Below are 13,851 nucleotides of genomic sequence, written 5' to 3' on the forward strand. Positions count from 1 at the left end.
CATGCGCTGCAACCTTCCCAAAAGGAGGCGAAAGGTGTTTTCCCCAAATGCTCATCAGAGAAAATCAAACAGTGTGACTTTCGATCCTCGGAGGCAGATTATAGACAAGTTTCCTGAGTGAAATAAGCGGGCCGCCATTGGCCTTTCACTCTGCCAACGACTTCCGGTTGTGTCTGCAAAGCACTTCCGGTTAGCGTCTTTGGCTAGCGTGCAGAAAAAGTAAACTATGGATGGTGCTACACGCCGACACGGCTCCGGGACATATTGTGCTGTTCACGGTTGCAACAACTCGTGGCGATTGCTGAATGTTTGGTCGGAAGGAGAATGTTTCGACCATCAACCATCTACAAGTGAGTAAAATGCTATAGATTTGCACTCAAATATTAACACACGGATACATACAAACATCTTAATACAAGCATAAGATGGGCTAACGTACCTTCCAAAGCACGGCGGCTGCATGGCTACAGGTACAGCCTGCAGTCTCCACATCTCCTGTCTTGGTAACCAAAACCCAGGCGTTATGCGCTGAATTGTTAACGGACTGGCTTGGTTGAACATCGGCCGTTTTATGCCCATATCGTGTAAAAGTACACAGCCCACTTTGTCGGAATGGAGGTACTGAAACGCCTCTGAGCTTTTCAGGTTATTAATTGCATTCCCATCCACCGCAATGGAATCAATAAAATAAGAAAAGATCTTGGATGTTGTGATGCTGGGCCATATCGACATGTTGTCCGCCCATGATGTTACCTTACTTAGATGTGGAATGGTCAAAACACCATTTTTAACAAGATTTTCGGTCGAATGTTGCCATTCCAAAGCCATTTTTACACTACTACTCAGCCTGCGCCGGAAGTTCTTGGCAGAAACAGAAAGTAAAACGGAAGTGCCCGGGAAACTTGTCTATAATGAGAGGAGGGAGGGGGGCACCCCCTAAGCAAAGCAGGGGTGTTTTAGTAGTAGTAGTAGTTTTTTAGTCTAGTTTTCGTCGACGAAAACTAGACTGAAACGAAACTAGACAGGTCTATAGGGTCGGCAAACGGTTTGACTCGCGGCCACAATGGGTTGTAAAATGTGACAGGGGAGCCGGGCCAACAATAAATGGTTGAAGTGTTTGTGTGAGCTGATATAAATGACATGTGAAACATCATTACATGAAAGGATTTGGATTTTAACAAATAGCAAAGCATTTATTTTCAAGGCAATTCAACAAATTGGCAAAGGTGTAACAACTTCATGAGGACCAGGGATCTAAATGCAACTCTTTGTTGTTTTTGTCTGTTTACTCGCAATGCTTTTGACACTTCATGCTCCTTTATTGTTTCCACTGTCCCAACTAAAGAGACCTTAACGTCCTACAATCCTTGCAATACATTATTTTCTTGGCTGCATCATAAACCAGCCATTCTAAACTGGACCCCCACTTTTCATTCAAGTCTTTTCTTTCTCTTTGTTTAGTTGTTGGTTTCATGACCAGTTCTCCTCTCTTGTGTCCTGCGGGTTTTCCTCCACCTGCTCTGTGCCGCCACGTCCTTCACCTGCACTGCGCACTTCTATCAAAAGGATCCACCTGTCACGGGTGCGCGCCTCTATGTTGCTTAGTAACGAGCGTACGGTGGCCGAGACGGTTTCACACCGTCTTTTCACGATGTGGCGCGTGAACTACAGTTAGAAATGCGTGAGGCTTCAGAACCTGCAATGAGTTTATTACGTTAGACGCGTTTGTAACGGAGCGTCTCATCCAGCGAGGAAACGCTGCCTGCCGTCGCCAGAGAACCGAGCAGAAATGTCCGACAGTCTTTAAACGGGTCTTCAGCCTGCTAACAGTCAGCTAAACCGAGACAGCTGAGCTAAACTAACGAAGCCACGTTCAAAGTTGCCGCAGCGTAAAATAGTCGTCGCTGTCCGTAGTCGTTGCACAAGAACCACCGCTGGGTTGGTGGATGACGTCATCATGACGCGTTAATAACCGCCGTACTGCCTGTCTGTTCTGTTAGCTGCGTGCGAATTTAGGGGGGGGGGAACTATTGTGACTTCGTCAACCACCAACATTTTCGTCTCGTCTCGTTAACAAAAGTTAGAATAGATTTAGTCATAGTTTTTATTTTTTAAGATCGTTTTCGTCACGTCTTAGTCTCGGAAAAAGGTCGTTAACGAACATTTTCTGTCATAGTTTTCGTCGACGAAATTAACTGTTGAGTTGCAGACCGAGCCCCTCTCTGGCTGAGAGGCAGGTTTAGGTGTGTCTCCCAGGCTGGAGGCGGAGAATTGAATGCACCAGGTGGAGATGATCTGGAGATCAGGGGGGTTGGAGGCACTCACTCACAGGACAGTGAAGAGCGAGCAGGGTGAGAAAGCGACATTGAAGAGCTTGGAAAGAGGAGACTGCAGGAATAAAGCTTGCAAAGACTGAAGAAGGAGCTGGTGAGCATTTGAGTGGTCGACTAATTATGGGATCAAATGCAAGATAAAATGTTATATATTTAATGAAATGTGTGTTTAAAAAGTATTCAAGCTAAAAGTAATTGGATCAAATTGATTCGTGTGTATTCACCAGAGTTAAAAGCTGCTAAAGTTTATAAGGTTAAAATCATCATTAAATAGTGTTTTAAAAATGTATTTAATTTGGTCTTGGGATACTTTAAATTTGGGTTGTCTTTCTACTTATTTTGAGGTTAATTGCCAGTAGATTATTAATTAAGTAAGTGTGTTGTGTTTTCTGTGGAGTTTTTAATTCATGACGTTTTGTTATTTCGTATTTACATGTGTGATTAAATGTTTACCTGCAAGAGCCATACGTATAAATGGCAGTAACATATGGAGAAACTTTGAGGTAGCAGCGCAATAGTGTAGTGTCCCTTTAAGAGAGGAGTGTGCTGTGAGGACACGTGACTGGTGTTTACTACGTGAAAAGGAAGCGCGATTCACTTAGTTGGTAACGACTTCCCACCCGGTGTGCAGCCACTTGGTAAGCTCTCTTGATTTCCAATGTTGTCTGATGTCGCCATAATATGTTGCTGCTGTGTTTACTTTCTTTAGCTTATATGTTTAAAGTATGAAACGCGGACTGGTATGTGACGTAGGTACTTCCTGGTTTGCCGTGGGGCATTTTGGGAGTTGTAGTTTCCTGCTAAGGAAAGACTGCATGCATTGTGAATGTGGTGCATAATGTGTACATGCAAATAACGAAACTGATGATGGTGGATTGTTGTTATAGTATATTAATAATGTTTATTTGTATTTTTAAATGTTATTAAGATAAAGAACTGGGGAGCTGTGTTGGTTGTGGTGTGCACATGGAAATTGAAGCATTGCATTTCTTATTATTCCAGGTTTTTTACCTGGTTCCCCTTTTTAAGAAATAAACGAACAAATGAGGAATCCTGAGTAAAGTCCTATGTATGCCGGGTTGCCCTTTCCGTGGGGAGAAAACGGAACAATGTGATGTTGGCTATGTGAATTGATTATGGTTTCTTGGGTTATATTTCTTTGACCTTTTATTTGTTTGTATTTCAAGGTTTTTCACCTGGTTTGACCTGGACAATTTCCAAAATAAAAAGCAAGAAAGCAAAGCAGTCCGAATCTTGGTCATTGAGTGGAATCCAGTCTACACTTCTTAGCAAGTTGCCCTTTCAAGTGGGGAGCTGCAGTTTGAACCTCACAAAAGTGAGACACTTGACATTAACATTAAAGCAAAGTCCATGCTATTTTCTCCTGATGTCTCAGTGGCTTTATTGCTCATTAGAGCAATAAAAATACCTTGCAGTTAATGGAGCACTCATGTACGAGATTCAAGGAGCAGAGACGAAAAGGTGGAACTGTGGATGAAATGAGCCCACTGACACCGAGAAGAGAGGAAGCATAGCGTTCAAAATCAGCTCAGAATTGTGAAGCTGTAAATTTAAAATTCTGTTATTTGTTCTATTTTAGGAGTGCGAATTGTAAAAAAAGTACTTAAATTCAACTAGAGGAATGGCAAAGCAAGAGAATATTTACGTGAAAGTAAACTGTATTATGTATTGACCCAACCTCAATCAATTAAAGAGTTTGGCTGCATCAATGTTTCCCTGCAATAAAGCTATAAAATAATACAAGTTATTTTTTTAATTATGTGAGATTTCAACACAACATTTTTCTGCTGCACTGATGTGTCAGTGTTTTGTGAAGTTGATGAAGCCGACAGAAGAATCATAATGCTCCTCGTGGTGTCAGTAGGACTTCCAGAGCCTTCGCCTACGCTTTTCTTTATATCTATTTCAGTTGCTTAATTTCCTCTCTGTCCTCTTTGTACATCACGTATACATCAATTAGGATTTTAATGGCGTCTCAGTCCATTTGATGGAAGATTTACTAAAGATTTAAAAAAGGCGGCATTGTTTGTGGCTCAGTTTCATGTTGTGACAAAGTCATTCAGATAGGGTTATCATCAATAAAACCCATAATATAACCCTTTGAGATTTGAACCAACAAAAGTCACGATTGTTCATTTTCATCTCATTAAAAAAAACGAAGAAGCGTCTGGGGAAATAACAGAAAGGTTCTTTTTTTTTCTTTCAGCCTCCGAGGGGAAAAGCTGGAAACAATGCCCCATGGATTGAAAGATCAGTTCCCTGTGTCCTTTTCTCTCACAACTTAAATAGATCATTCACACATATTCTGTATGCAATATCCATACATTTATCCTCAGGATGTATTGATATGCAGTTAAATGGTAAGTAGGAAGCTAAAGTCTTATCAGACTCTTGAGAGCAATCAGTTTAATGTAGATTATGTTGTATTCATTCTGTCGATGAACAATATCCAATCATGAACTTCATATTGAATGTGTGGTACGATCTAGGAAATTGGAAACGTGTGTCCTGAAACAACCATGGACTCATTCCAGCATCAGGGTCCATCTCCCTGGTCACGTCCGGGAGGCATGCTTTTGGTGGTAAAGTGGCAGGAAATGTGATGACGATGGGAATTGAATCATTGCATTTCCAACAGCTATGTGGGGTAGTTCATGAATAAGCTCAACATTGAGCACATGCTCATGAGATAAGCGTGTGGCCGGAGTCTTTTTCAATCGGCGGTCCTGCGGCAACAGCATGATGGCAGCGGTAGAAACGATGGCATGGCGAAGGTCCGGTAACCGGACGACCCGCTGTGGTTATTCTTCCTTTATTCAGGCTACTTCATTTCTGCTTGATTCCCATTTACCTTCACATGGCCTGATGACATTTTTATGCAGGTTTCCATGATTACAGAGCACAGGTCTCCTGATCAGAACCCATCAAACACGTTTGGGATGAATTGGAACGCTGACTAGACCTTACCACTGTTGACTAAATAAACGTGTTTTTTGTGTTGGTAATAATAGAATGACTTATTAAGGGGAGATAAAACGCTTTTGAACATTTCAAATTCATGAACGGAAACACAAAAACGTTTTTTTTAGCAATTTATCCAAAACGGAATATTTATTAAAATATTAGATGGAGCTGGAGGCACTTCTAATTCTCTACTCATTCTGTACCTTCATTTACTTTGCATGGCTAGTTAAATCTTGTTAAAGGAGGATGTATGGCAAAAAAACAAAAGTCACGAGTAATGATAATACACAGATTCATAGCATAATTCATTTTCTTTCCTATTCTGTTCAATTGGCAGTTGATACAATATCAGATATTCACTATGGTTGTATTACACGGTTTCATGTAAGATCATTTTCATTCTGTATCACGTTGAGTTGGACATCTTAAATTGCAATTATTCCTCATGTGATTGAATCACTAGATAAAATAAAATACACTTTTACACATTATCAATTTGACCCCATTTATCCTTTCAAATCTCTTTACATTGATATTTGTGTAATATATGTTTTCATAACCAAAGAACCGTACGATCCATTTAGGAACTGGAAGGAAAAAAAATAACCTTTCTTTTTCAGAAGAAGAATTTATTCAGTTCGTACTTTAGGAAGCTGGGGGGATAAATATCTGTCACAATGTGTTCTGTCATGTGAAAAAAAGAGGATGTTTTTTGCCCCACAGCGCACTGGAACAGTGAGTGGGAAGCGTCTTTGACCACATCTCCTCGTTCATTCCTTATAGGATTAAAGTGGTGTTGAAAGGGATTAAGTGGCTTGGGTAACAGTTTCCCCTCCAAAATAAATACGCAATTCCACTCAAGAACACACTGATATGCATCAAAGTCCTATGATTACGACGCCAAGTGCTTACCCAAAGGTAACCTTTAGTTACCTAAATTGCTGAATTTATTTGTCATTATTGACTGTTCTGCCACCAGGTTTAATTTCCACATGTTAGACCAGCCCGGGAGAAGCGTAATGCAGTACCAGAAGTTCCCACATTGACACAACAAATTGCACAGCTGCAGATAGCCATCCTCATGTCGACGGAGGCATCTGCAAGCGGTAAGATAAAAGACGGGACTTGATCCAAAAGTTCTCCACAGAAGGATGAGCTCATGCCGGCTCTCAGCGGCGTGCGGCTCGGCGCCGTTGAGACTTCTTTTCTGACAGAAATGTGAGCCCAGCTCTGTAATCCCCTCCTTGCAAAAGGCCTCTGTCTGCTGGTTACAAACCTGCAGTTTGAACGTGTCGCCTGTGAGATGTGGATGGCTTCTGATAGTCTGAAGAGTACAGATAGCAGAGCCGCAACACGATATCGCAACGTCGGCCTCTCCATTTATTTATTCTTTGGAAATGAGAGAAATTTTAATACAGCCATTTGACGAAGTGCAGCTTGCAATGCATTGTTTAAAAACTGCTTAATTCAGAGTCCAGAGTGAATACTTCTTCTAAAATCTGTTTCTATTAACTAAATGTGTTTCATATCTGTGGGATAAAGCTTTGCAAAAAATAAAGAAAGATACTTTAAGTTTTCCTCTTTCAAAGTTTATTTTTTGTTACATTATTAAATTATAGATTAGGGCAAAGAGGACTTTACAGTCTGTACACATGCAATATCCCCTGTCCCGAGACCCTCACATCGGCACAGGAAAAACTCCACAAAAAACTCACTTCCATGGGGAAAAAAGGTACCTTAGGGAGAACGTCCGAGGAGGATCCGAATGGACAGACTACAATGGATGTCATGTGTACAGAACCCATCCATCCATTTTCCAACCACAGGGGGGCTGGAATCTATCCCAGCCAACCTCGGGTGAGAGACTGGGTACACCCTGGATTGGTCGCCAGCCAATTGCAGGGCTACACAGAGACATACAACCATTCACACTCCCATACCTATGAGCAATTTAGAGGAAAGAAGTTGGATTTTTGGGGAAATTCCCGCCCCCTCTTTACATTTCACTTTAAAATGTAAACATTTTTTATCTGCATCTTTCCCATTATCTTGTTGCTTATCAGATTTTAAACCTTCGCCAGCTGTTTGAGGTCTGTGTTCCATTGGACACAACCCCCACTCCAGTAGCAGTGTTCATTACAGCCGGCCCAGAAAGGGACACATCCTGGGGGTCCAGTCCCATTAGCTACTTGTTAACAAAGGCTAAATCAGGAAGAAATACGGTGTTGCTTCACAAGGTCCCTCCCCAGTTAGCAGCCGGGGCTCAAACCGCCAACCTTGCGGTTCCCGGCACACCCTCTCTACCCATGTGCCACCATCCACCAGGCAAATGAGTTATTTCCTAAATTGGCCCAAATGAAACATGAAAGACAGACCTTAAGTATATTGACAAAGCTAGTTATATAACTACAAAAACATTGTTTCTATTTATACGTAGCGTATGGGCCGTGTGAAGCCATCGGTGGTTCACTATTTACTTCATAAGTAACCATTTGTTTTTGCACCCCGTTTGTAACATAATGAAGAACAGGTAATTGTTGCTAATTTCATCTTCAACCGTCACAAAGTGAGCTTTCCTCTTTGGTTTTAGAGAAATATAAAGACACAATGAGCATTGCATGGTGTAATGTAATAATACTCAGTGTATTATACACAAGGTAAGGATACATTTGAGAGAGCTGACTTGTTTGTGTAAACAAACCGGCCCCTCGTGACACCATCTGCAACCAACCAACCAATTTTAATAACCACATCACTCAGTAGAAGCTTATAAAAATCTCTTAATATTAACTGTACTGTTGTTAACATAGTTATATATGCAATCCTGATCATGCACATTTCCAGTGTTCAGCTGAGCATAAGTAGATCATTGGGAAACAACATGTGGAGGTAATACCAGTGTGACGGTTTGGGCAAAAACATCTTACTGGAAGACAACATTTTGATCTGCCTTTTGCAAGAGGGGGTTACGCGTAGTTTTGTAATTTGCGGGGAGAGAAGGTCTCAGTCAAGAAGGATGAGTCTCCGCAGGGTGGGGGGGTGGAGGGGATACGATGATTAAGTCGCGCCAGGAACCCGATGAATGCCACGGATGTTTTGCTCTCTCAAGTCAGGCCGAGCACCTCCGCTGACCCAGATCAAATTCATAGAAAGTCTGCCTCAGAGCTGGTTATTGATCGTGCAAAAGTGCAAGTCATCGTTATTTAAAAGCCAACAACCCGCAGTGTTTATTTCACAGCTGGCTTACCTGAGACTTGTGATAAATCAATGAGGCAGTAAATCAAACTGGCTATTTACAACCCACACAAATGTGCAGATTGGGTTGGTTCACAGATGTTTTCCAGACACCAGTCCCCCATTTTGAAAAATGGACTTGAAATTGTCAAATGCCATTTGCCCTACATGCACAAACAATGCAATACAATATTAATGGTAAAACAGACGTCCACAGAGCGGTTTTGTGAATAAGAATTAAAAATATCACTAATCACTGAAATGGCCACTATCCATCAGATAGCATTATGTTTTTTATGTTTGTGAACTACTTTAATGTATTTTATGATGTTTACAAGCAACACTTTTCTTCTTGGGAGTAAAATACTTGTTGGGTATGTATGTAGGGTGAACTCTGAAGCAGATGCTTCAGACATGTGCTTTGCCCGCATGGCATGTAAACAGAGCAGGCGTTAGCGGGGATGCATTTTGGAAAAGAATCACTGATGTTGTGATACAACGTATACAACATCAGAAGAATACAACGTATGTTTGTGACCAAAAGCCCAACTAGGTTGTTCCAAAAAAAGTCAACGACTGAGGGAGGTCTTCTCAGAGTGACCAAATGCGTTCCCGGGCTGAGACCACAAAAGAAAAATCTTTCTTCTCTAAATCCTACAGTGAAAAATAAAACGCATGTATCTAATGATTTAGGACGGATTCTTGTTTGAGTTAACAGAACCATCAGTTACATTCACTTCCGATGCAGAATAAAGTGCCGCAACAGAGTAGTAATTCAGCATTGTTAAAAGGTAATCGTCTTGGTTTATATCATGTCTCTGCACTTCCTTCTCACACAGCAGTTTCATAGCTCCAGATAGTACAACAACCACGGGAGATCCCTTTCTCTTTTTTTTATAGGGTAAATTAACAACAATTATGAACCCTAATAGGGACCATAGTGTTGAGAGGCATCCCAGTTAGCGTATACAATGGGAATGTCTGTGGGAAAACTAACTGCCCAGTGGTTTCATAAGCCCATTAAAAAATTAAATCCGTTTTGACCAGCGGAGCTACTTAACAAGCCTACAAGGGCTGGCGTAATCCAGCTCGCATATAGCGCTGAGATGATTTCACAGGATAATTGGCATCATCCAAGAAATACCACAGTTAAAGGGGAAGTAAAGGGGTGTCCTTCAGCTCAACGAGCATTAAATAAAGTACTGTAAGATGTCTACTGAATTACTGGTTCCTTACGTGGTCCCTTTTTGTTTTAATCAACAGGTAATAGCAGAACTTACACAGATGTATTATATACCACTGAACGAGGCATTAGTAATACTTAATATTCTCAAATACAACATTTGCAGATATCCAGTCAGTGAGAGTTTATGGTCTTAAAGTTTTTCTCAAGAGATTCATGCTTCCTAATCATCTTCACAGATGGGGAAACTTTTTTGCCAATTTATTATTCAATGCATCTCAGGCCGAGGGAAAATGAATTCCTAACATGAAGATATTTGCAAAAGCATGAAAGGAATGTTATTTTCCCAACTATCAATGGCAGGGGAAAAAAGAAAGCTAGCCTGACATCAAAGGGCCATGTTTGTTTGCTCGGCCACTTGCAGTCACTCTGATTAGGTCCACATCAACCCCTCGTGAGATCTGTGTCGGCGTTTCATTTGTGTGATCTCGACCTTTCTTGGTTTCACTTTGATCCCTTTTTGTCTTGTGCTGTGGCCGCAATTAAATAGTAATCCAATTTGCTGGAACCAAAATCTCTTCAGGTGAACTGGAAATTATTCTAAAATTTTAGGTTTTTGTAAACTTTAGTTGTTGAATATCAGCTTTTTCTATTAGAAGTTGGTTGGTGCCTTTTGGGTATATTTTGTACAGTTTTCTGATATTAGAAAGAAAATCAGGTTCCAAGAAAACACTGAGGAGAGACAGTATTCTTTAGTCTAACATGTGGACATTTGACCAGTTGACCTGTAAATCATAGATGAGTCCTTTGACTGTTTTACTAATTACTGTACTGTCGTTTCAACGCGCTCCGTTGTCAACCCACATCGCACCAACAACAGTATCGAGCTCTATCCATAACTTTCTATTGTCTGCATATTCTGTCAGGGATGCGTGTGAGGAAGGCAGGACTCAAGCGCAGACTTCTTAAACAAAAGGGACTTTAATCGTCCAAAAGGCAAAAACAAAAGGCCAACAGGAAAAAAAGCACACAAACCAGTGGAAAAACAGCAGGCAGGAACTATGAACATCCACGACGATAGACAATAACACGACAAGTGACAGGAGACACACACAGCTTAAATACGGGAAGAAACTGTCGGTGTGGCGGGAGGTCTTAGTCCTGATGGACCTCAGCCTCCTGCCAGATGGAAGGGGCACAAACAATTTTTGTCTGGGGTGGGAGGGGTCGGCTACCATCTTTTTAGCTGCTTCAGAGACCTGGAAGCGAACAAGTCCTGCAGGGACGGCAGATTGCAGCCGATCAGCCTCTCTGCAGAGCGGAGGACACGCTGCAGCCTGCCCTTGTCCTTGGCTGTGGCTGCAGCGTACCAGACGCTGATGGAGGAGCAGAGGATGGACTCCATGATGTCCGTGTAGAAGTGGACCATCATCGCCTTTGGCAGGTTGAATTTCTTCAGCTTCAGTCTCAAGATATATGTAAATATGTATATATATATATATATATATATATATGTATATATGTATGTATATGTGTATATATATATATGTATATGTATGTATGTATATATATATATATATATATATATATATATGTGTGGTATGTATGTATGTATGTATGTATATGTATGTGTGTATATATGTGTATGCATATATATGTATATATATATGTATGCATTTAAGATCTAACTGTGGAACCGAACATTGGCATTAAATGCTGCATTGCTGGGGGAAATTACAGTAAACTGAGACTTCAGGCTCACGCTCGCAACGTAATCTCCTGCTGATTTTATACCTCATTTGTCTCGCAGCGGACAGAACAGTTTCTCAGATATTGAGAGATTTGTCCACGGGTTTTCGGACAGAGCTCTATGGATAATTGAAGCTCCGGGCCAGCAGTTTTTGAAAAGTATTTAAACCCCGCCCAATAAAAACATAAATACGGAAAAAAAGAATACACAATGTGAAAGAGAGGAATGGAGGGTCAGATCGCGACGCAGGATCTAGATTGCCTGCTGCTCTCCAGTCGGTTGGCCTTCTGGCTGAAGGTATTTCCTGAGATTGCACAGGGAGCGTATAATGGTTGGCTCTGTCCCATCGCGACCTGGGGACAATGTCTGGAGTCTAAGGAACAACAATGAACATGCAATCTGTAAATTGCCCTTCAGTGGTGCAGTGGATCTTAGCACAAAACCAGCAAATAGAATGTACAGGGCTTATTAAGAGTTGGGAACACTTTACTGTGGTCCCTTGTGGTCTTACCAAAATATAACTTTGATAGCCGAGCAAATTTAACATTTTAAAACACTAAAAGCCTTTCTCTGCTGTAACTGAAACTATTCAAATATAGTAATGCTTTAATATGCTCTATTTGCTGTGGGACAAATGTTTATGAAATGCATTAAAATGGTTATTTGTGTAATAAAAACCAAGTCTGTTTAAAGAACGATCTAATAAGCCACAAATGTCAAGTTTTATTCCCATCATATGAAACTTAGACTAAGATAGACTTTTCCATTCCTATTTCTCTTTGCTCCAATCACGCTAGTGTGTGTGTGTGTGTGTGTGTGTGTCTCTCAGTTCAATTGGAAGAGTTACTAACCTAGGTGAAACACTGAATACATGCATATTACACAGATGTCCTTCCATGCTTTTACAATCTATAATTTTGTCATGCTGTCATTTTACTGTGTTATGGCATTGCATATCTGTCTGTCCTGGAAGAGAAAGGATTATTTCGGTCCGTTAAGTTACTTCTCTTTACTTGCCAACCTAATCAGGATCAGGGGCCTCATTTATAAAACCTTGTGTAGGATTTACGCCAGAAGTGGCGTACGGATGAAACGTAGGACGTGCGTACGCACAGAAATATTCAGACTTATAAAACCGTGCGCATGCATGTCCTACGCAGTTTTCCCTTAATAAATCACAATCACTTCTAAATGCAGCGCAGCTTTTGCGGCTCCATGTCACGCCCATAGTTGCCCATATATAGTCTGTGGAACGCCCACAAATTAATATTCATCGATTGGGAAATCATGACAAACACTGAGAGGAAAAAAGAAGAAACGTAACTTCACTCAGTGTGAAGTGGAAATGATCATTGCGAGGTGGAAAGGAGACATCTAATGCTCTTTGGAGGACACAGTGTGGGCATTACTGCCAAAAAGGCACCTGAGTGGCAAAAGGTTGCAGAGCAACGCTGCAGCCTCACAACCTCGGACCGGCCGAAATAAAGAAAAAATGGTCTGACATCAAAGTGGATGCAAAAAAGCGTTTAGCGCGACATCGCCAAAGTGTGTCTTCCCCAGGTGGGGGAAAGGGACACCGGAGCTGTCCCCTCTTGATGAGAGACTGTCGGCAATGATTGGGGATCGGGGACAGGGTCTGGGCCAACATCGGCGTCAGGGGGTCGAGGCACGTTTGGAAGCTGTGCCACATTATGCAGCACAGCACCAGGGCTGTAGTGGAGGGTAAACGCCGTTTACGCACCTCTAGAATTTTGGAAATAGCGTTTACGCACCTCAAAGCTCCCTGCGCCTTGTATTCTTCCGTTGGAATAATCCGAAATAAACTTGGTGTAATTTTGAAACAGCGAAGAGTACGTTTCCTATTGTTGAACATATAAACGCCGTGGTCTGAATCATGTTCATCTGCGCTGTATTACGGTCTGTGACCATCCAATCAGTGCCTTGCGGCTGCAGCAGCGACGCCAATCAGGATCCAGGAGGTGTGCATCAGCCATTGCATTTACCTCACGGAACGGTTTCATGTCAGACAATATTTCGTGGACCGGTCGAGAATGTCCGACTGGGGGGGGGAGGTAGTAGTCGTTGCGGGCGGAACGACCAACGGGGGGTAGTAGTCGCGCGCTCTGTGTTCGCTGGTCCTGCATGGTAAAAGGACAAGAAAAACGCCTGGTGACGCGTAGATTAGAAAACAAGTCAGTTTTCAATGTGAAAAAAAACATGCTGTATAGGCTATTTATGATGACATACACACTCATGTTCCAAGTACATGAGTGTTCCTTTAACTCATGTTGTCAGTGTAATTGACAGGCTGCTTAACTGGTTAACTCTTAAATTCAACATATTTTTTCAGGCAGTGAGAGGACAGG

At 41.6% G+C, this 13,851-nt stretch overlaps 1 long non-coding RNA gene across 1 annotated transcript; it reads left to right on the forward strand.

The window, feature by feature from the left end:
• Window positions 1-1,328: 1,328 nt before the first annotated feature.
• Window positions 1,329-5,809, forward strand: LOC120809793 (uncharacterized). Its single transcript, XR_005710137.2, has 2 exons — window positions 1,329-3,669; window positions 4,561-5,809. It is a non-coding gene; the product is annotated as an uncharacterized LOC120809793 (long non-coding RNA).
• The last annotated feature ends 8,042 nt before the right edge of the window (window positions 5,810-13,851 follow it).

This window comes from Gasterosteus aculeatus, chromosome X (genome assembly GCF_964276395.1).
Source record: "Gasterosteus aculeatus chromosome X, fGasAcu3.hap1.1, whole genome shotgun sequence".
In the NCBI taxonomy this organism is placed as follows: Eukaryota; Metazoa; Chordata; class Actinopteri; order Perciformes; family Gasterosteidae; genus Gasterosteus; species Gasterosteus aculeatus.